This window comes from Hyperolius riggenbachi, chromosome 5 (genome assembly GCF_040937935.1).
Source record: "Hyperolius riggenbachi isolate aHypRig1 chromosome 5, aHypRig1.pri, whole genome shotgun sequence".
In the NCBI taxonomy this organism is placed as follows: domain Eukaryota; kingdom Metazoa; phylum Chordata; class Amphibia; order Anura; family Hyperoliidae; genus Hyperolius; species Hyperolius riggenbachi.
In genome coordinates this window covers 54,386,197-54,406,654 of record NC_090650.1, presented here as the reverse complement: position 1 = coordinate 54,406,654, position 20,458 = coordinate 54,386,197, and the positions used below count along the sequence as shown (strand labels likewise).

The window sequence follows — 20,458 nt, the reverse complement described above, 5'->3', positions numbered from 1 at the left end:
CATCGGGTAATGTGACACGCCAAAAGCCGTGTTCAGATGCCGGAAGCCACTAGGAGCCCTCTAGGAGCTGCAAAAGGGCTACAAGATGCAGCTGGAGGCTCATATTTTAATGCCTGCCTACATCCTAGAAAACATCAGGCATGCTGGTTAGTTGACACTTACAGTTGCCAGAGTTCTAGGGGGACTTTTCTATATTTGGTCTCTTGTTGATTCTGCTTGTTTGCCCTTCCACCAAGAAAATGGCCAGCCTTAGTCTATAAATGTAATGGCAGGTTAACTGTAGCTAAGAATATCCCTCAAAGACCCAGAGTCCCAAATTCAGAGCTTGATGTATTTGATTCCCATCAAAAGATGAATTAGAACTTGGTCGCAAAACCCTTGTTGGCAATCACACAGTTCAGACATTTCTTGTAGTTAGCCAACAGGTTTGCACACATCTCAGGAGGGATTTTAGCCCACTCTTCTTTGCAGATCCTCTCCAAGTCAGTAAGGTTTTGAGGCTGACAATTGTCAGCTCTAACTGTAAGGATTGGGTTAGGCATCACCAGGGGGGTCTTAGGGTTAGGCACCTCCAGGGAGTATTCTGTGTGAGAGTAGGGAGAAGTTAAGTCATAGGGCTTGATTCACAAAGCGGTGATAACTCAGTTATCACGCCTAAAAGACTTTAGGCGTGATAAGCGGTGCAAAGCTGAGTTATCACCGATTTGTGCTGCTCTTCGCGCGAAGCTCCCGCGCGCAAAGTCCCATAGGGCTCAATGGACGCTGCGCGCGAAGCACGGCACACTGCGCGCGCAGCGCGGTGCGCTACGCGCGCAAAACTTTGCGCGAGGGAGATCGCGCGAGTTTCTTCTTATCACTCCTAAACTGAGTTTAGGCGTGATAAAGGGCTTTTCGCAGGCGTGCAAACACTTTGCACCGCTTTGTGAATCAAGCCCATAGTAATAACTTTTCTTGGTTTTTATAACCAAAATCACTTATCTCGGCTATATCCAGTGCCCTCTTATAACCAAAATCACGTTTCTCATCTACAGTATATACAGCACTCGATCATTTTTCTCAGCTATAACTGGTGCCATTTTAGAAACCAAAGGCACTTCTCAGCTATATATGACGCTTATAACCAAAATTGTGTTTTTCGGCTACATCTGGCGCCCCTTTCAAATTAATTCCCTCCAGTCTTCCCTTCATCACACCTGCAGCCACCCCTTTACCACACATCCAGCCACGCCCTCACACCTCCAGTCGTTCCTTCATATGTACTTGCGGCTATCTCCATCGTCCTTTTTACCATGTGCCTTTTTTACATGTACGTCCCTACACACCACCAGCCATGTCCCCTCCAAACCTCCAGTCAGAGGCGTAACTACAGCTACTGCAATCGCAGGGAGGCCCAGAGCTACAAGGGGGCTCCAACTGTTAACCTTCCCTTCTTCCAATAAAAGGATCCATCCTTCAAATCAGCTGTTTTTGTGACTACGCTTGTTATGAGTGTGAAAATCATGATGGTCATACTTGTTTTATGACCCTTGCAAGATGGGCTCCCAGGCTGTGAGGGTCACCAAGGAAAGGGGTGTCAACATTGGGGGCCCCACTAGTTTTACTGGGGAGCCCCATGATTTGCAGTTACGCCCCTGCCTCCAGTCACTCCTTCATCACATCTCTAGTCAGACATGCTATGAAGTGTTCATAAACAAAAAGACATATTTTTATCTTTCAAATCACAACTGTCCTTTCTAGCATCAATAATTCAAAACCTCAATCTTTATTTAGATTAACATGTAGTGATAATCAAGGCCAGAACTCATACATTAGATATACCGTAGAATATTTAACAATATAAGATCTTTTTTAGTAGCTAAATACATTTATAAAAGACAAATGTGCTTGAATTGTGATTTTGAAGTAAAGCCCCCTCTACCTGTTTTTTTTCTCTGTTACCCATTAGTAGAGCATTATCATGTTTAAACTATAAAATGGTAAATCCACAAATTGTAACTTGTAGTTGCATGGTCACGATTCACCTTGCGTCAGTTTCTAGGAGGGAGAGCTATGGCTGAATTGCCACTCACCAAACCTCCCAATCAGGACTCTGAAGGTGACATAGACAAGCTGCCCTCCCAATCAGGAAGGACTCTGAGGACACATGCAGAAGCTGCCCTCCCAATCAGGAAGGACACCGAAGGAGGCATGGAGAAGCTGCCCTCCCAATCAGGAAGGACTCTGAGGACGCATGTAGAAGCTGCCCTCCCAATCAGGAAGGACACTGAAGGGGGCATGGAAAAGCTGCCCTCCCAATCAGGACTCTGAGGACCCATTGAGAAGCTGCCCTCCCAATCAATACTCTTAGGACCCATGGAGAAGCTGCCCTCCCAATCAGGACTCTGAGGATGCATGGAGAAGCTGCCCTCCCAATCAGGACTCTTAGGACCCATAGAGAAGCTGCCCTCCCAATCAGGACTCTGAGGACCCATAGAGAAGCTGCCCTCCCAATCAGGACTCTGAGGACGCACGGAGAAGCTGCCCTCCCAATCAGGAAGGACACTGAAGGGGGCATGGAGAAGCTGCCCTCCCAATCAGGAAGGACTCTGAGGACGCATGGAGAAGCTGCCCTCCCAATCAGGAAGGACTCTGAGGACGCATGGAGAAGCTGCCCTCCCAATCAGGAAGGACACTGAAGGGGGCATGGAGAAGCTGCCCTTCCAATCAGGACTCTGAGGACCCATGGAGAAGCTGTCCTCCCAATCAGGACTCTTAGGACCCATGGAGAAGTTTCCCTCCCAATCAGGACTCTGAGGACCCATAGAGAAGCTGCCCTCCCAATCAGGACTCTGAGGACGCACGGAGAAGCTGCCCTCCCAATCAGGACTCTGAGGACCCATGGAGAAGCTGCCCTCCCAATCAGGACTCTGAGGACGCATGGAGAAGCTGCCATTTCAAGCCAGACTCTGAATGGGGCATAAAAAGGAAAGGAGCGCTCCAATGGTGCGTCACCCTTTTTAATAGATAACTTTGCACATTAAGGTGACCTGATGAAGGCGTGGTTAACGCCAAAACGCGTAGTGACGTCAGACAGCCCGCATGTGACCAGGCTCCGCCCAGCGCTCGCCCCTCCACAGGAACACCACTCCTGGCCCATTGGCCAAGCTCAGGAGCAGAGAGAGGACTCACTGGTGGCTTGACACACGCTTTTAAACTACAATTGATGTAAGTGCAACTTAATGTACAAATTTATTTATTAAAATGGGTACCGCACCATTGGAGCGCTCCTTTCCATTTTATGTTTTACACAGTATACTGGCACCACCCAGTCTCTAGAGCAGCGCAAAGCAAATACCGTACATCCAGCCAATGCAGTGTATTAGAGTGCATGATACAAGTGTTTGTTCTGAATGGGGCATAGACAAGCTGATTTCCCAAGCCAGAGTCTGACGGTGCAATGGAGAAACTGCCTTCCAAATCAGGAAGACACTGAAGAGGGCATGGAGAAGCTGCCCTCCTAATTTGGACTCTGAGGACGCATGGAGAAGCTGCCCTCCCAATCAGGACTCTGAAGGGGGCATGGAGAAGCTGCCCTCCCAATCAGGACTCTGAAGGGGGCATGGAGAAGCTGCTCTCCCATTCAGGACTCATAAGGGGGCATGGAGAAGCTGCCCTCCCAATCTGGACTCTGAAGGGGCATGGAGGAGCTGCCCTCTCAATAAGGAAAGACTCTGAAGGGGGCATGGAGAAGCTGCCCTCCCAATCAGGAAGGGCAATAGAAGGGGCATGGAGAAGCTGCCCTCCCAATCAGGAAGGACACTGAAGGGGGCATGGAGAGACTGCCCTCCCAATCAGGACTCTGAGGACCCATGGAGGAGCTGCCCTCTCAATCAGGACACTGAGGACCCATGGAGGAGCTGCCCTCTCAATCAGCGCTCTGAGAGTGGGGGCATGGAGAAGCTTGCCTCCCAATAAAGACTCTGAGGGGACATGGAGGTGCTGCCCTCCCAATAAGGACTCTGAGGGGACATGGAGGTGCTGCCCTCCCAATAAGGAAGGACTATGAAGGGGGCATGGAGAAAATGCCCTCCCAATCAGGACTCTGAGGGGACATGTAGAAACTGTCCTCCCAATCAGGACTCTGAGGGGACATGGAGAAACTGCCCTCCCAATCAGGACTCTGAGGGGAAGGTGTGCACAATCTGCTCTTCCAATCAAGATTGTGAAGATTTATTAACAGTTTCTTCAAGTATAAGCGATTATAAATAAGTAGTGACAAGCCAGGCTGAGGCATGGGCCAACCCCCACATGGGAGGGGCTAGTGAAACAGGTACCAAGCCCCAACCCTGAGATAATCACTAACCTGTACATATATGAGTAAACATACATGTCATTAAAAACAATATGAAATCTATTGACATCTAAAACCAAAAGAATAGTACAAATGGGATAAAAAAAACGGAAAAAAAAAGGTACAAAAAGTATTAAGGAGCTCCATTAGTGACATTAGTAACAAAATGTACAAAAATCACCTATAGGGTCATACACAACCAAATGTATAATATAAACACATTGGTGTATAGATACCACAATAGGCACCCTCTGGTCGGAAATATAATTCCCTAAATTACACCAAATTATCCTGTCGCCAGTTTTTGTTTCAGGGCATAGAGAGGGTCTTTTTACCCAGGTGATCTACTAGCATTAATTCGTAAAAGAGAAGCCTCTTGGATTTTCCGCTTAGGAACCAGAGCCCCAAAAGGACTTGGGATCTAGTACTGGTGACAGGATAATTTGGTGGATTTTCGAATTATCTAGGGAATTATATTTCCAACCAGGGGGTGTCTAATGGAGCTCCTTAATACTTTTTTTCCCGTTTGTTCTTATCTTTTGCTTTTAGATGTCAATAGATTTCATATTGTTTTTAATGACATGTATGTTTCCTCATATATGTACAGGTTAGTGATTATCTCAGGGTTGGGGCTTGGTACCTGTTTAACTAGCCCCTCCCATGTGGGGATTGGCCCATGCCTCAACCTGGCTTGTCACTACATATAAAACCTGATATGGAGGGCTGTGTAATCGCTATGCTATGATTAAGGGCCGAGTGGCCCGAAACATGTCAGCTTTGTACTTGTACAGGTCTGGTCCCCTTTATTAAAATAGTGAGCGCTCCTGGCCAGGTAGTGATTTTAAGTGTCTGTTGTTTTAATGTGTTGTGATCTTCCAATATACAGCTAAGGCGGTAATAAAATTTTGTACATGTGCATGAGACAGCAACAAGAATTTTTTGTAAATAGTGTTTGCGGTGGTTGTTGCTGGCTCCTATTACTAGTTGCACTTCAATTAATAGGTGGCTCTCTGGATTCTTACTAAAATTACGGAATTATTGGTGTACGCCAGATGAGACACGCTCTGCCCCCTATAATAGGGGCTGAATGCCTATTGCTGCCTAGTGGTTTGATCTCACACGCAGGTTTTTAAACTCGAGGAAAAATATTCCATAGAAATGGCGTACATGATTGGTGATGATATTGAGGTTGATATTGATTCAGCCTTTCAGGCTGAGAATTCTGAAGGCAAACAAGAAGTGATCAGAAGTAATGACAAACAGGAGGATTTGAGCCCCCTTTTCAGGGAACATAAGCGACTTACTTTAAAATCTTTACGGAGGAGGTGGAACATAGCCACCCTAAAATCCTATATAAAAGCGCGAGTGATTCCGTGGGGCATTAGGGAACGCATCATCCCGGCTGAACATCTTAAAACGGAGAGATTCATGACGGTGTGGAAAGAAGGGTGTATAGAGAGAGGATTAACAATAATGAAAATGATAGTGGAGGAAGAAAGTCTACAAAATGAGGAATTGAAGTCAGAGATTGAAATTAGTAGACTCAAATTAGAACCGTTTAGTCAATGTAAAGAGTTTGAGAAGTTAAATAATCAGCTCAAGATTGAAGTTGAGAAAAACCAAAAAAAGATCAAAAGGGACAAGCAGACTAAATTTCAGGAGGATGTAACAGATTGGAACGAGGGGGCATTCTTCAAATGTGACAGAGGGCGACCGAGAAATCGGTCCATGAGCAGACGACGACCTAGAGACCCAAGTACGGGTTCAGTGGGTTCCCAAGGGGCTGACATCACAGGAAAAACGACGGTCGTTTTTTTAGATCAGGATACAGACTTAGAAAACGAGGGAGACGAGGCACAGGAAGAAGAAAAAGAGAATCCAAAGGAAAAAGTGAAGGGGATTTTGAGGCAGGATCCTCAGAAAGAGATAGGGAAACAAAAGAAAGAGGTGGTAGAGAAGAGGGTTCAGCCAGTCAGGAAACAAAACAAATAGGGTTAAACAATGTCATGAATCTTACCCCTCACACCTTCGGCCCGGATGTGTATTCCCTTTTGGCACGCGGACTCTCTTTTGCCCCGACAACTAAAGGTGACCCCTTCCAAACATATAAGGATCTCACCTTCTTTTTGAGACGAATACAGCTCTCTCTCACATATGGTAATACCGATACTGAGACCAATCCCCCAGAGAAGGCCCCTCTACTCTTTGACAACATAGGCGATAGAGAGGCGCTTATAGATCTTGAAAGCCTTTTTGACGAAGCGGGCCCACTGGCCCCTGATGCAGATGACTGTAGCGGGGTACTCAACCCCCTACCGGTCGCCGTAAAAACCAAATCTAAATTTATGCCACAATTATCACATCGTTTGTCCACCTTTAAGGAACTTGTATGTAGAGATCTCAACAAATTGCACTGGGTTCCGAGTAATCGGGAGAAGAATCTTACCTTGGGGGAGGAGCAGGCTTTGGAATATTTGAGAAACCTACCTGATGTAACGGTAAAACCCAGTGACAAGGGTGGAAACGTTGTTTTACTATCCACTGGGTATTATGTTGAGGAATGTTTGCGGCTATTGAGTGATGAAAATACTTATGTGAAACTGAGATCTGATCCTTTCCCAGCCATAAAGTCTAAGGTGAATCAACTGATGGATGACGGCCGTGATCGGGGCGTAGTGTCAAAAAACGAACATGATTATTGTTGGGTGGATACTTACCGTATACCGGTGTTTTACATAATACCCAAGGTACACAAAAATTCCACGCACCCTCCCGGCCGTCCCATCGTCTCGGGAAATGAGGGACCATTAGAAAGATTGGGAAGATACCTTGACCTCAAACTTAAAAATATGGTTGAGATGTTGCCATCATATGTGAGAGACACTGGCGATGCCCTAAGGGCATTGAGTATGGTCGAGGTACAGGCAAATGATCTCATCGCGAGTATTGACGTAGAATCACTCTATACCTCTATCCCTAATGAAGTGGGAATTGCAGCTACGGCCTTTTTTCTCAATGAACATTTTCCGGAATCAGTCCAACATAACCAATTTATTTGTGATGCTTTGGAGTTGGTATTGAGCTTCAACTGCTTCTCCTTCGACGGTCGGTTCTATCGCCAGATCAGGGGCACGTCGATGGGGGCGTCCTGCGCCCCAGCGTATGCCTGTTTACATCTTGGGCTTTGGGAGCGGCAGGACGTTTACCCCCTGGACCTCTTCCGGAGCCATGTTGTGCTCTGGCTGAGGTTCATCGATGACGTGCTCCTGGTCTGGCGTGGCACCGAATCCGAGCTTACTGAGTTTGTAGACAAATTACAGTGCAATTCGAGAAACATACGGTTAACCTACCAATATGATAGGGAGTCTTTGTCCTTTTTAGACCTGATGGTTAATAAACAAGATGGGATGTTGACAACGTGTACTTACCGCAAACCTACGGCGGGAAACACCTTGTTGCATTTTTCCAGCTTTCACCTTCCATCCCAAAAAAGAGCAATACCTAAAGGACAATTTACAAGAATTAAGCGTAACTGTTCTTTGAGTAAAGACTACCTTAGAGAATCTGATGAATTAAAATCTCGGTTCCTTGAGCGGGGTTATCCTGAACCAATGATTGATGAGGCAATGGGTGCCCTAGTAGAAAGAGACAGGAACTCTTTGATTATGGCAAGGAGAAAGAAGAAGATCCCTGCCTCTAAGGACGAGATAATAAGATTTGTGTCGGATTTTGGACCTCACTGGTTTGATCTGCAGAAATCCCTCCAGAAACACTGGCATGTTCTCATGTTAGACGATGAAATAAAAAAACGTGTTGGAGAAAGACCGTTTATGACGGCACGAAAAGCAAAAAATTTAAAAGACCGTTTGGTGAGATCTGAGTTCCACTCCACACAGCCTGAGACATGGTTGGACAGATATCCAGTGAGAGAGGGGATGTTCCCCTGTGGATCCTGTGTAAATTGTAAATACGTAGAGAGGAGTAAAACCTTTACTAACCATGATGGTACAATGCTTTTCGATATACGTGATAATATAAACTGTAACTCAACACGTGTAGTTTATGCTATCAGATGCCCCTGTAATCTCCTGTATATAGGGAAAACCAAAAACCGCCTAAGTAAGCGCATTGGGGACCATTTAGGAAACATCCGAAACCAAGATTTGGATAGTCCCTTAGGGAAACATTTTAGGGACTTCCATAACGGAAAACCTGATGGCCTGACCTTTAAAGGTATAATCAAGCAACATATACCTTTCCGAGGTGGCAATATTGAAAAAGATCTTTACAAGATTGAACAGACCTGGATCTTCCGTCTGGGAACTCTGACACCCAGAGGTCTGAATACTGATCTGAACCTTGTTTACTTCTTATAAGAGCAATAATCAGCTTCTGGAATATGGAAGCATTAATACATGCTGGCTGAACAAAGTCAAACTCCACGATATCACCCATGTAACAAAATGTGATAATGTGGAATTCTTTGAATGAGTATAAATCTAACACTTCTCTCCCAGCCATCAATCTCCTCCGCCGCTACCAGGAAATATGAGTAAACAGAGGCAATTGTTGCCATGGTGAATACAAGCTGGAGGCGGAGTATGAGTGACTGAGCTTAAGAGGAGGGGTGTGCAGACCTACTGTCATTCGCTACCTTGAGAAAGCCCCGTGGGCGGGGCGAAACGCGTCGGTAGGCGTGGCTACCTCCGGAGTGCTCGCGCTGGCCTTCCACGTGCAAACGCCGGCACGCTGAGCGAAACTCCATACTGCTGGGATCCCTAGTTCTACTGCTAACAGCCAAGAGGATTGACCGCTTCAGAGGATCATGACACGAGATATGTCTGCGTGACTCAAGAGACCCAGTGCACTGTAGGTCTGGCCAAGCGGACAGGAGTCCGCCATCTGAAAGTGCAAGTATATCAAAGCCACTAAGTGACAGTATACGCTATGCAGAGCCAGTTCCTTAGCAAACCAGTGTTACCATGAGGCAGATGACAACACGCAAATCTAAAGTCTGAACATTCTGGGCGGAACCCCGTACATAGCTATGTCATGAGGATCCGTAATCTGTGCCAATAGTAGGCACTCGAGTCAGCAGAGCACAGCGTGCTGGGTGTTGTGGTGGTGGGATGAGGACCGTATAGACCAGTGTGGTGCAAAGCGTTTTCTGCATAGGCCAAGGCTGGGCGATCACGCTGCATGTATGCACAGGTCTGGTCCCCTTTATTAAAATAGTGAGCGCTCCTGGCCAGGTAGTGATTTTAAGTGTCTGTTGTTTTAATGTGTTGTGATCTTCCAATATACAGCTAAGGCGGTAATAAAATTTTGTACATGTGCATGAGACAGCAACAAGAATTTTTTGTAAATAGTCTTTGTACTTTTTTACTGCTTTGAGGACCTGTCCTTAATAAATTTGAGCACCTTTGGAGAGACATCGTTGCGGACCTTTCTTCTTTTTTGAGTTTACTTCCATTGGGCCTTGCAGCCTGTGGTCAGCACTGTCTACAGCAGGTGCAGTGGAGTGGTGTTTTCCTTCACTTTTATCTTCGATTATAAATAAACAAAAGGCACAATATGTATGTTCACTTAATTCTCAACACCTACAGCAAATCTTGATCTTTTGGTCAGAGTTCCAGAACAAAAAGCTATTCCAGGCCGGCAAAACATCCCTGTTATCTCAGTTTCAGACTGAAGATTAAAACATATATTCGGAACTGGTTCTCTTTAAAATAAAACCTGCCCACTAGTTTGCTGGAAACCAGTTTTTTCCCAAGAAACGCCAGGCTGTTGGCAGGGTTCCTTCATGTGAGAGGAAGGCCCGAGGCCAACAGGAAGCAGCTGACGAAGCGATAGGCAGTGGAAGGATCTTGGTTCCATTGCCATGGCAAACTGATGTGAGAGAAACTGTGCTTGAAACAGACATCATTCATACAACTAGGAAGTCTGTGACAGTGGAGCGATATTATCAGAGTATGCTGTAATATAAGATATCGCACGTTACTGCCTACTGGCATGCATCAACACCAGCACAGCTTCAAATGTACTTAAAGTAGAACTGAAGATTGCTTAGAAAAAAAAAAAGTTTCACTTACCTGGGGCTTCTGCTAGCCCCCTGCAGCCATCCTGTCCCGCGCCGGTCCTCCATGTTCCTCCGTTCCCCTGCCGCCAGCTAGTTTCGTTTTCACCGACCCGAAGTTGGTGGGCCACTGCGCAGGACGCTATTGCGGATGGGAACTCTAGCAAGGATAAGCGTGGCCAGGGCCGCGCAGGCGCAGTGGCCATCGACTTACAAGGCGGCTGAACCAAAACTGGCCCGCGAGGGGAATGGTGGATCGTTGAGGACCAGTGTGGGACAGGACGGCTTTTTTTTTTTTTTTTTTAGCAATCGTCAGTTCCACTTTAACCTCCCTAGTGGTATTGACCGTTATACACGACAATACAAAACATACTGTGAACAGTAGTGATGTGCACACACATTAACCACTTCACCCCCCCAGTGCTAAATTTCTCCGTCCCTCTGCGCACTGCTTCACCCCCAGGGACGGAGAAAAGCGCACTTGTTTGTTTACTGGCTGGGAGTGGGCGGGGAACTCGCGCGCACACTCCAGCCAGCCAGCACAGCAAGTGACTAATTGGATGTTAGGAACAAGCGTTCCTAAATCCAATTAGACTCACCGATTGTGAATAGAATGAAGACTGCTTCAGACAGAGGCAGTCTTCATTCATAACAATGAATAGTAAACAAACATGCAGCGCGCGATCGCGCGCCCCCGCGACCCGCGCGCGCACACACCCCCGCTCTGCAGTGCAATGATTGGTTATGGGGACCCCAGTCCCCAATAACCAATCATATCACAAAAAAAAAAATAATAGAAGCAGCGCTGAAACGTAAAAATCGCGCTGGTGTTTCAGGGGTAAAACCCCTCCGTTGTGAAGTGGTTAATACTCTCCTGCACTGTATACTAGACCCTTGCTTGACACATTTTGGCAAGTTAAAGGAAAAAAAGGTTATGAAAATTAATTGGATTACTTTTTTTTTTACAGAAATCCTGGGAAAATTGAACGCTGGGGAGGTTAAAGTGGACCTGAACTCTTTCACAAGACAGAAGGAAAACAGAGAAATGCACCCTGTATATATTTAGAGAGTTCAGCCTGTCCAACTCCCCCTCATTTGTGACTAATGACAACTGTAATTTGATCTCTCAGCTGCATCATCTGGGTGCCTGGACAGAGCAGCTAATTTGTAAACACAGGGTGTTAATCGTATGTCTGCTTCCATGAAAGCAGGAAGTAGACACTGCAGGATTTGTATCCGCTGTAACAAATAAATGTTTTTCTTTAAAGGTTATTGTGCCGTTACTTATCTTTTAGAGCAGAGAGGAAGTTCTGAGTTCAGGTCCGCTTTAAAGGAAATTAAAGTAAAACACAGGTGCCCAGTTTACCCTTTCTTCCAGTCCCCCTGGTCCCATGCAGTCATTCCACTGTGCTCCAATCAGCAGCTGTGCCATTCCAAAAGCTGCCTGCACAGCTCCGAGCCACGCACTGCCTCAATCGCATTCCTGTAGCCGGGCGCATTTTGCAAATGCGCAGTTCGTAAAAATCCTAATTGCGCATGCGCTGAACACAATCAAGGGCCATGCATGCGCAGCAGTCCGCGACTGGCTCAGTCAGCCTGCTTTCAAGGGACATGGCTTCAGAACAGAGCAGAGCGGAATGGCTGCGAGGGATCTGAAAGAGGTCCCAGACTGGGCACCTTTGGTTTTCACTTAACCAGTATACCTCTCCTTCCAAATGTTGCACCTCACACACCTAAAAGAAGAGTATTGTTTCGGCTTGAGGTAAACTTCAGACTCTTGACTTGAAAGTCCTCCTCCAATAGAACCAGGGGCGTAGTAATAGGGGGTGCAGCGGTAGCGACCGCATCGGGGCCCTTGGACCAGAGGGGCCCCGAAGGGCCCTCCCTCAACTACAGTATTAGCTCTCTATTGGTCCTGTGCTCATAATAATCACTTCTTTAGATACTTTGAATAGTGGTAATCATTAACAAACTGTTTCCCATCCCCTTCTTGCACCTCTGACACTGTAGTTGCCATTGGCAGGTTTTGGTGCACCGTATCAATTGCTATGTATAGAATGCTTGGGGGGGGCCCATTGTAAAACTTGCATCGGGGCCCACAGCTCCTTAGCTACGCCACTGAATAGAACCATGTGCTTATTCAGGGGTTGCTTGGTCTATCTATCCAGTATTCAAATGTCTGTGTCCGACAGGCACACCAATGCAGACCTCTCCTGGTCCCTAACAGGATATAATGGGAAATGTTGTCTCTACTTCTGATACTTGTTCCTGAACTGAAAGGGGATTCTGCATTATTGACACACACACTCTTTCTCAATACCTCCAGATTACTATAGGGTCACTGACACATTAAAGAACCTCTATTCACACACAAAGTAACAGACATGCTCCGCCCTCTCCTGCTGCTCTACATGATAGACATAGATTAGATGAACTTATCTGACGCCTCCCCTCCAGCAAGCTTGGAAAGCAGCTGTTATTAGTAGCACGTTGCTTACAGGAAGAAAGGGGGCGGAGTAATGCCGGGAGCAGCTCTTATCTGTCACCGCATTGCTAGTCCTCCCGGGTAGGTAGTTGCTTCAACAGTTCCCCTCCTAGATCAGTCCTATGAAGGAAGAGGCGGGGCCTGCGTTGCGCTGTTTGGTTCCGCAGCAAGTCCCGTCCTTGGGGTGAGGGAGGAGCCACAGCCGAACAATCATATCATTACGTATGTATGCTGATTTTTATGTATGTATGCTGATTTTTATTACATTCTTATGAACACCGTATACTTTATAAGAAAAGGCAAAGTAACAGGATGAGCGTATCACAGTGCTGCTGACTGTCTCGGGTCTGATTGGCTGGAAGTAGAGCGAATTGGGGGGGATTCAGTCACGTGACTGGATTGGGGACATTTCAAGGAGGCCGGTGTGTCGCACTCTACGCAGGTTAGGTACCATAATCATTGCCAAGGTGCCCTAAATAAGCGGTTTAAAGTAAATGAAAGTTGAAGAAAAGGTGGGACTTGCTTTCAGTATGTATAGAACAACAGTACTTTACATGTGGGACATATTCTGTGGAGCATGCATTGAAACTAGTGGGGAAGCACTCAAGAGGGATCTAAACCCAAACACCAATACAGTACTGTATTACTTTTTTTTTTGTCTGCATACCTATGAGAGCTATACCATGGTCCTTATGCTGCACTATTAGGCAGGGGTAACACTTGTCTTTCAGTTTTCTACTTTTCAGAAAACTGAAAGACAAGCGTGACCCCTGCCTTACAGCAGCTAATGTAATTTATAGAGAAAACTGACAAATTGCGCAAGATGTCAGTTTTTTTTTTCTGCGCAAGTGTGACCTAGCTCATTGATTCACAAGTTCTCAGTTGAAAACAGTTTTTCTGTGCAGAAAACGCGCACAAAAGCCGACAAGTGTGACCCTTGCCTTATTCTTATCGAAGTAGTACTTATAGTTCAAAGGATAATTACAGCAGTAGGCACATACCTCGAACATTTTGAGATGAGAAAGAGGGACACTTAAAGGGAACCAGAGACGAAGCTAATGAAAAAAATGAAAAAGCTTTTATACATACCTGGGGCTTCCTCCAGCCTCATAAGCCTGGATCGCTCCCACGCCGCCGTCCTCCGCTGCCTCTATCGCTGCTACCGGGTCCCGTCACTTCTGGCGGACGCGGCCAATTTTCCGCTTGCACATGGGCTCCCTCCATATCCTTACGCATGCGCCTGCGTAGTATGGAGGCGGATGCGTAAGGATATGGAGGTAGCCCCTGTGCATGCGGAAAATTGGCCGCGTCCCCTGGCAGTGACGCGCTTGCGTCGACTGGCGGAAAGTACGGGACCCGGTATCGGCAGATAGAGGCAGCAGAGGACGGCAGCGTGGGAGCGATCCAGGCTTATGGGGCTGGAGGAAGCCCCAGGTATGTATAAAATCTTTTGTCCAACATCTCTGGTTCTCTTTAAGCCATGGCCCTGTCACACCCCTGGTCATGCCCCCAGCACATTCCTAGTCATGAATTCCATGAAGATTTCATAAGAAAAATATGTTGCTTTATAACTCAAACCACACTGGTCCTTTCTATACTGGTTCATTTTCATTCATAGTAACATTTGAAAATTAGAAATATATCAATTTAAAGGATGGGAATACATTTTAGAGTCAATCAAACACATTTTTAAGTAGAAAAATACCCATGTTTACATAGAAAGCGGGACAAAGTCCTAAAAGAGGGACAAATGAGGAGGAAAGAGGGACAGGGCTCCCAAAGAGGGACTGTCCCTCTGAAAGAGGGACAGCTGGGAGCTATGTAGGCATACCATGGCAGTGGAAAGAAATAAAAAAAATACTTTATAGAAATTAATGAAAGAATTCTGGGACCCATCAAACATAAAGCCAGTGGATACATATAACACCTCTACTATAACCGTCCTTTCACATTGCATACGATGCGCTGGACAATATAATCGCATCCCAACCCTATGCAATTATATTTCTATGGTAAGTTCACATCAGATGCGGTGGTTTGTGAAGTAACCCGGTGCATGCAGTGTGGTACTGCCTAACATGCATGTTTACAGTGGCAGCGAATCATACCTTCAGTGTGCTGTATGCTTCACTGTATATGTGCAATGCGACTTTTCACCACCGCAGCACTGCAGTCTTATCGCGTGTATAGTGTGTAGACGGTCGACTGAACTGTGTGCTTGACGTGCAATTTGTGTGCAATTTAAATGCAGCTGAATTGCAGTGTTTGTAACACCAAACATGTCGAGCACTGACACGTGGTGGCGTTACCCGGTGGCAGAGGACCGCAACATGTCAGGTTTGAGCACGGCTGCATGTGTGTATGTGGGAGAGGGGGAGGGGGGTACCTGTCTAGCTCCACAATTTGCATAATCTTACATCATCTTGGAATTATTTACATCTCATTGACCATCAAGTAGATTGTCTTCTTGGACTGGTATGAAAAGCTTAGTTGAGGGCTTGTTCACATTAGGGGCAATTTTGGGCGTTTTTAGCGCTGGCGATTTTAAAAATCGCCTTAAAGTAGATCCGAGATGAACTTTTACTCCTTGCATAATTGTGTTCCTTACATATAGTTTATAGGGCATTCCTCAAGCCAAATACTTGTTTTGTTTTAATACCCTAATTTCCTTTAAACTAAACAAACCACACCCACAGCTTCTCCAGAGTGCCTTGGCGCTTGCAAGGGATTGTGGGATTTCAGTCTGGGCAGGTGAAAAAGGTGTTACTAGCTATAGATTTCAGAGGCAGAGTTTTCACAATCTGAGAGCTGCAGTGCAGATACAGATCAGTTGCCTGTGTAATGGAGGAGATAAGAGTGGAGTTTTCACAGAATATGCAGATTAGCATGCCTAGATACAGATAAGCTTGCCTGTGTGTGTAATTGTGTAATAGTGACAAGCAGAAAACATGTCTGCTCCCATTGTATCACAGGAAAAAATATTAATATACTGTTGAAGCTGTTTGAAGATAGATTTGCTGTGTAAACTATCTAAACTTTAGATAAGATATATAGACAAGTCACTTGTTATATTTAGTTTTTCATCTCGGATCCGCTTTAAAGGGACACTTAAGCCAGGAATAAAAAATCAGTTTTACTTTCTTGGGGCTTCTACCAGCCGTCCTGTGCCCTCGCAGTCACTCACGGAGCCTCTGGTCCCCCGCCGTCAGCTAGTTTCATTTTCGCTGACAGGCCTGGCCACCTGTGCAGGACGCTATTGAGGATGAAAAAGGATATGCGTGACCAGGCCTGTGCAGGGCAGGGCTGTGGAGTCGGAGTCGGGGCAATTTTGGGCACCCGGAGTCGGAGTTGGAGTCGGAGTTTCATAAACCGAGGAGTCGGAGTCAGGAGTCGGAGTTGGATGATTTTTGTACAAAAGCCACAGCCCTGTTAAATATTAGACTAAGGAGTCGGAGTCGAGGAGTCGGAGTCAGGGCCATTTTGGTTACCCGGAGTTGGAGTCAGAGTTGGTGGTTTCATAAACTGAGGAGTTGGAGTCGGGAGACTTTTGTACCGACTCCACAGCCCTGGTGCAGGGCCTGTCAGCAAAAACAAAACTAGCTGGCGGCAAAGGACCGGGCGCTCCGTGAGTGATTGCGAGGGCACGGGATGGCTGCAGGAGGCTGGTAGAAGCCCCAGGCAAGTAAAACTGATTTTTAGTGGCTTTAAGAGGAACTCCAGTGAAAATAATGTAATAAAAAAGTGCTTCATTTTCACAATAATTATGTATAAATGATTTAGTCAGTGTTTGCCCATTGTAAAATCTTCTAAATCCCTGATTTATATTCTGACATTTATTACATGGTGACATTTTTACTGTTGGTAGGTGATGTAGCTGCTGTTTGCTGTTTTGGCAATTGGAAACAGCTGTAAACAGCTATTTACCACAATGTAACAAGGTTCACAGACAGGAAACTGCCAGGAGTACCACGGTCCTCAGAGTTTCTTGTGGGAGGGGTTTCACCACAATATCAGTCATACAGCGCCCTCTGATGGTCTGTTTGTGAAAAGGAATAGATGTCTCATGTAAAGGGGGGTATCAGCTACTGATTGGGATAAAGTTAAATTCTTGGTTGGAGTTTCTCTTTAAGTGTCCCTTTAAAAGCACTAGTGCAATGTTAACTTATGTGAGTGTTCTCACATAAGCTATGAGCTTTCTATACAAACGCGGCTCCTGCACCATTTTCTGAGCGTTTGCGATACAATAGAAAGGATAGGGAAATCGCGAAGCGATTTGAAAAGTGATTCCCCGAGCGCTTTCAATGAATAAATACAGCGTATTTATTCATTTCCAAGGCAAAGAGTTCACCTCCTGAGAGTCCTGACTGATGTCAGGAAGTGAAAAAAAACATCACTACACAAAGGTGCTTAGAAAAGTGCTTTCAAAATCGGTAAATAAGTTGCTCAGCGTTTGCGATAGCGATGGCAATTTATAATGTGAACAAGGTCTAAAACTGACGTTTTCTTTTACATACACTGTACCTAAAGCGAGATGATCTATCAAAGACGAGGCCCAATAATGACGGTACATGCTAACTGCATTTAGTTAATCGTATAGACAGACAGATTCTTCTTGGCCACAATTCATGTCCTCAGTATTCCTACTAGAGATTGTCAAAGAGATGCAAATAATTCTGGCTTGTATGCAAATTGCTTGGAATAGGGTCTATCAGATGTACTTCCTACCGATGTTGATTGGACCATTTCCAAGCTGCATACAGTTTGGATGAAATTTGCATGCAAGCTGGAATTATTTGCAACTTATTGACCTTCTGTAAACGGGAATTTCTAAGCTTGCAAATGCAATAGGCCCATCTGGGGCCCCTCATCAACCACTGTACTGGCTCCTTATCAGTGTCTTTGACCATCTCTTTATCTCAGGGGTCTCAAACTCGCGGCCCGCGGGCCATTTGCGGCCCTTGATACAATATTTTGTGGCCCCCGCCGGCAAAAGCAAAAGAGACACAGAAGCAAACTATTTTTGCCTATTTTACCTTATAGTTCGCTTCAGTGCTCCCAAGTAATCCACTGCATCTCCGCCGCTAAACAAGGGCTGCAGAGCCCCCAATTCCCTCGGCATGTTAGGTGAGTTACATGCACTGGGTCACAGATAGGTGGTGGGGATGAAGACAAGGAGCATGCAGACTAATGCAGAAGGGCGTCCTGTTTGTGCCTCATGTTATTGTTGCTCAGGGTTCCATTAACCACCCTGGCGTTCTGATTAAATCGCCAGGGTGGCTGCGGGAGGGTTTTTTTTTAATTAAAAAAAAACTATTTCATGCAGCCAACTGAAAGTTGGCTGCATGAAAGCCCACTAGAGGGCGCTCCGGAGGCGATCTTCTGATCGCCTCCGGCGGCAAGAAATAACACGGAAGGCCGCAATGAGCGGCCCTCCGTGTTTCGCTTCCCTTGTCGCCATGGCGACGAGCGGAGTGACGTCATGGACGTCAGCCGACGTCCTGACGTCTGCCGCCTCCGATCCAGCCCTTAGCGCTGGCCGGAACTGTTTGTTCCGGCTACGCTGGGCTCGGGCGGCTGGGGGGACCCTCTTTCGCCGCTGCACGCGGCGGATCGCCGCGCTGCAGCGGCGATCAGGCAGCACACGCGGCTGGCAAAGTGCCGGCTGCGTGTGCTGCACTTTATTTGGTGAAAATCGTGCTGGGCCTGAGCGGCAGCCTCTGGCGGTGTTGGACGAGCTGAGCTCGTCCAGACCGCTCAGCAGGTTAAAGTAAACCTGAACCAAGTACAATTATTTAACTTAAACACATGATTTACCTGCAAATGAATATGACATACTTGCCTCACCGTCAGTTACTCAGAAAGTCACCATTGCTTGCAGTACTGACAATATTTTGTCAGAACTGAAATATACCAGTTGCTGTCAGTTATATATCAGCAGCTATCAGTTGCAGCTGAATGTGCAATGTAATGTCCATGTTTCCCTATGGCTCAAGTGAGTGATATTGCAGTTAACAATGTGCTGACCAGGAAGCTGTTAGGGGGGTAATGGCCATTTTTAAAATGGAGGACTGAGAATTCCATCGATCACAGTGGACAAATGGGACGCAGGAGAGGAGAAAGAGATTGAGGCGTACACTACACAGGAGGTAAGTATGACCTGTGTATGGTTATTTTGACTTTTTTCTCAGTTCAAGTTTAAGTTGGCGATATTACAGGTTAACTGTGTGCTGACCAGGAAGCTGTTATGGGGTAAAGGCCATTTTCAAAATGGAGGATGGGGAATTCCAATGATCACAGTGGACAAACATGATGTTAAATTAAGTCTAGCACCGATCCTGACTGCACCAGTGGCACAGAGCTTGCCCCCATTCCAAAAGTTTTTTTTGCATGAGTATTTGTGGCAGTTCTGGCCACAACCTATCCAGTATTCCCAAGTAATACAATACAATAACATTTGTAAAGCGCTTTTCTCCCATAGGACTCAAAATGCATAGCTGTGTCTCAGATTAATACAGGGTTGCAGGCTGGGTTGTGTTACAGAGGAGATAGTCAGATGTTCATGAATGCCAGACTGAAAAGGTAGGTTTTCAGTTTAGACTTAAATGTTTCCAGGGATGGGGCTGTCCTGATTGGGTGTGGCAGGGAGTTCCAAAGTGTAGGGGCAGCATGACAAAAGGCTCTGTCTCCAAAGGTTTTGAGGTGGACTCTGGAGGTGACCAAGCTGTTACGTCCTTTTGATCTAAGATTGTGGGGGGTGTGATGTAGTTGCAACAAGTCCTTCAGGTATCCAGGGCCCAGATTGTGCAAGGATTTGAATGTCAGTAAGCCAATCTTAAACAGAATTCTCCATTTTATCGGTAGCCAGTGGAGTGAGCTCAGGGTTGGTGTTATGTGGCAATGGCGGGGTTGGCTCGTTAACAGCAGTGAGGTACTGTGTCATTCCCCCAAGTTGCAGCACCATTTATGCCTTCAGACCACAGACTGTAGTCACTTGACTGGAGTGTAAAACAGAATTAAGTGATTACAACCAGCATTTTTGTATGTTACACTGAATGCATGGATGCTTGGAATAGAAATGGGGTGGGAAAAGTTTTTAAAAGATAATTTGTCACATTGGCCAATAGTTTGAAAGTGAAAGTACAGTGAGATCATCTCCCCAGCTCCCCTGTTGGTCAGTAAAGACATTCATCACATTACAGGACCTGGCTATGACAAAGCTGGAAGGAGATAGCAAAACTCGGTTTCTCGTTGAAAAGTCCATATTTGCAGATCAGTTCAGCAGTCTACCACAGCTGAACATGACCCCTGATTATCTATTTCCTATTGACTGCATTTCCTGTGGCCCAGTGAGAAGTTGTTGATTGGGTGGTGACCATCCACACAAGTATGATGATTGGTTGGATGGTGTAAAACAAGCAACAAAGGTGGTTGTCTTTGGCTGCCTCCTCCGTTTACATCTGGGATTTCCTCCGTGGGTGATTTTTAAGAACAAAGAGTTATAATAGTTAAAAAGTAGGAATGGTTCAGCTGGGGCTCTTCGCAGTTTCCATGACCTTGTTTGTAAAAG

At 46.0% G+C, this 20,458-nt stretch overlaps 1 protein-coding gene and 1 long non-coding RNA gene across 8 annotated transcripts in view; one reads left to right on the top strand and one right to left on the bottom strand.

Moving 5' to 3' along the window:
- Positions 1 to 12,990, bottom strand: part of LOC137519615 (uncharacterized) — a 38,851-nt gene extending 25,861 nt beyond the window's left edge. The window contains exon 1 of one of the 2 annotated variants that reach the window (XR_011021035.1): positions 12,905 to 12,990. This is a non-coding gene — a long non-coding RNA (uncharacterized lncRNA). Of the gene's footprint in view, positions 1 to 12,139; positions 12,205 to 12,904 lie in introns of those variants that run through there. The other variant, XR_011021034.1, reaches the window with a different exon arrangement.
- Positions 12,991 to 13,024: 34 nt separating this feature from the next.
- JCAD (junctional cadherin 5 associated) overlaps positions 13,025 to 20,458 on the top strand; it is a 210,018-nt gene continuing 202,584 nt past the window's right edge. For 4 of the 6 annotated variants that reach the window (XR_011020755.1, XM_068235711.1, XM_068235710.1 and 1 more), the window contains exon 1: positions 13,025 to 13,113. The gene's annotated coding sequence lies outside the window, so the exon portion shown is untranslated. Of the gene's footprint in view, positions 13,114 to 13,294; positions 13,334 to 20,458 lie in introns of those variants that run through there. The other 2 variants (XM_068235712.1, XM_068235713.1) reach the window with 2 other exon arrangements.